A 3,481-nucleotide genomic window follows, 5' to 3' on the forward strand; every position below is an offset into this window, starting at 1 on the left:
ATAATTCTACATACAGAGTATTTAACTTACGCACAATATTACCAAAGACGATTGCAAAAAAAAAACAAAAAAAAAAACACAGGTATTATTTCAAAATCGAGAGAAAGTTTTTAAACTTACAGGACCAACAAACTTTATATCAAGAGGTTTATTTATTATCCGCACTTTTCAGGAAAGGTTAATTGAGCATGGAGGTCACAAGTGGTATGTGATTACATAAAATAGTCACCTGTTCTTACATCATCATGGCTTATCTCGCCTGGACATGGCCCCAATGACCTTTCTGTTTAAACTGCAAACCGGAACCAGCTTCTGTCCTTCGCCATTCTTCGACATTCAATCACTGGCTTATTCATCCATTCACGGATGTCAAAAAACTGGCTCCATTCTCCATGGAAGTGTAAACCACACGTCTAGAGGACTGGAGAAATGCCTTGTGTAATTGATCTTCTGGTTTCAGAGTATTGGCATCTTATTTTCTGGTCTAAATGAATTCTGATCATCAATAAAGATCATCCATCTTCTCTCTTTTATGCCCCTGTAACCTTAAAAATCTGCCTATACATCCTGCTACTAAAGTAGTGATACCATCTTAAATTTAGTATGTAACATATTCCTTATTATATTCTTTAATTTGCGGCGCTGCACTACGGCTGACGCCTGGGTTATTCCAGTCTTCCCTTGAAATATACCCTAGAGAAAATTTTCACCAGTGGGATGAATAAAGGGAATTCTATAATTCTAATTCTTCTCTTATATAAGTCCTTCGAAGGGATGGTTCCATACACACTTCCAATGAAATTGAATCCGGAAGAGTATAAGGTGTGACACCATCACCGTTTCTGTCTCATTAAAGTCATATATTATTACAACTAAACATTGTCAGCGAGAGGATGTTTACCAACTTGACACGGCCTGGCATAGATATGCATGGTTGTTGAGCTTTTATATAAAGCAATATCTAAACGTGCTCCAATCGCTTTACAAGGGGTCCCTGGCCAACAACAACACTTAACATGTAGTATGAGGCATGACGCCTGTTAGGCGATATTACATTTTTTTCGGGCAGAGACAACGCTGTTATGGCCAGGTACTCATTTTACACCTGAGTACGGCGAGAGAATGTGCGTAAAGAGCCTTCTCCAAGGACTCAACCATGCGACGAGCGAGGCTCGAACCCAGGACCTTCCGATCCGAAAGCGAGTGTCGTACCACAAGACCACAGTGTAGCCGCACATTGTCTGTTATTAAAAGCCTACTGTCATTCCAGAAGTTTTATGTCTCTGTGTGTGGCTATGTGGTCTTGGAGTATGACAATCGCTCTCGAATCGGAAGCTCCTGGGTTCGAGCCTCACTTGGCGCATTGTTGAGTCCTTGGAAAAGGCGCTTCACTCACATTCTCTCACATTACCAAGGTGTAAAATGAGTACCTGACCATTAACAGCTTTGTCTCTGTCGCACAAAAAAAAAATGGTAATATCGCCTTACAGGGGTCATGTCTCGTTCTACATGTTACATGTTGCTGTTGGCCAGGGGCCCCTTGTAAGCGCTTTGAGCACGTTTAGTGGATATTGCTTTATATAACAGCTCAAGTTTTTAAAAATAATTATTTTTTTAATTTTTATTTTTTTTTTATTTTTTTTTTTGTTGTTTGCATTTAATACGGCCTGGCATAGATACACGAAAATAATTTCAATCCTATAGATAGAATGAAGTTGACCTCACTAGGGTCTTTGTTATTGTTAATTACCGTGGCAATGTTGTGAGCATCTTAGCCAAGCGCACACTATCTATAGCAGGAACGAAATTGACGTCACTCAGCTCTTTGTTATTGATTTTAGCCGAGAAAAAAAAATGTAATATCGCCTAACAGGCGTCATGTCACGTCCTGCATGTTAAATGTTGCTGTTGGCCTAGGACTCCTTGTAAAGCGCTTTGAGCACGTTCAGTGTATATTGCATTATATTAAAGTTCAATATTTTTTCAGCTAAAGGAACCCCTCCCACCCACCCCCTTCCCAAACCACTCCAATTAAAAAACATAAAAACAAAAAAACTTGAGCTTTCATATAGCGCAATATCCACTAAACGTGCTCAAAGCGATTTACAAGGGGTCCCTGACCAACACCAACACATAACATGTAGGACGAGACATTACGCCTGTCATTCGATAACACAAATTTTTGGGACAGAGACAACGCTGTTAACGGCCAGGAACTCATTTTACACCTGAGTACGGTGAGAGAATGTGAGTAAAGAGCCTTCTCCAAGGATTCAACTATGCGCCGAGCGAGGCTCGAACCCAGGACCTTCCGATTCGAAAGCGAGTGTCATACCACTAGACCACATAGCCGCACGAAGACTACCAAAGAAATAATCAGACATCAATGAGGCTTAAATGGAAGGAATTCTGTAAACAAATATCTTAATCTGATAATATTATACAACTTGGTATCGAATCATTGAGATATCAAGATATCAAGTATTATTCTTTCCCGCTCCATGAAAGAATAAAGATACTCCATCAAACAAGATGTCTGATATCAACAGGAATCACCCAAGTTGTCCAAGTGAGCGAATTAGACCTTCTGGATTACAGTGCAATGCCTTAACCACTCGACCACTTGTCCCCCTCCCCTCCCCTCTCCCCCCTCCCCACTATCCAACACACACACACACACACACACACACACACACATAGACTCGATATATTTGTTCACTGATTTTTCAGAAGGTCAAACTTCGACGGGTGTTTTCAGTCGGTAAAGAATTTGTGGACAATTGAGATTCTGGCCATAATTTTAATTACGTGTTTTTATTTAAGCTATCGGATCCACACCCCCCCCCCTTCTCCCCCCCCCCCCCTCCCCCCCCCCCCCCCCCCCCCCCGATCCCACTCCAATTAAGACTACAAAAGAAATAATCGGACATCAATGAGGCTTAAATGGAAGGAATTCTGTGGACAAATATCTTAATCTGATAATATACAACTCCGTATCGAATCATTGAGATACCCTTACGTTGTCAAGTATTTTTCTATCCCTCTCCCTAAATAGTAACGCGTAATGATATCAAGTTTACAATAATAATTTGTGACGTCATATTATCAAACGTTGAGTTTCACTAAAATTAGATTTTTGAAAAAAAGGAAGTATATCTTTAAAATTCTTTTGAAAATATCTTTTACTAAGAGATGACGAAATCGGAATAGATTGAGGGGTAGAATAAAAGATTTCTTACACTCTTACGTTTAAGAATTCGAACTTTGTTCCCAACGCGCACTCACAAGCTTGTTTAGCGGTTGGGAACAAGTCCGGAATTCCAAATGCAAGAGTGTAAGAATCGTATATTACATTATCTATTAGTTTTTATATATATGGTGTGCGCTTGGCAAAGAAACTCACAACATTGCCATCCGGAAGTAAAACGGACCAACACACAACACTATGTGTAAACTTGAACGTTTATAGTCTGGTTAATAC

The sequence above is a fragment of the Berghia stephanieae genome, chromosome 3 (assembly GCF_034508935.2).
Source record: "Berghia stephanieae isolate SIO BIC M18660-M18661 chromosome 3, UCSD_Bste_1.3, whole genome shotgun sequence".
NCBI classification, from domain to species: Eukaryota; Metazoa; Mollusca; class Gastropoda; order Nudibranchia; family Aeolidiidae; genus Berghia; species Berghia stephanieae.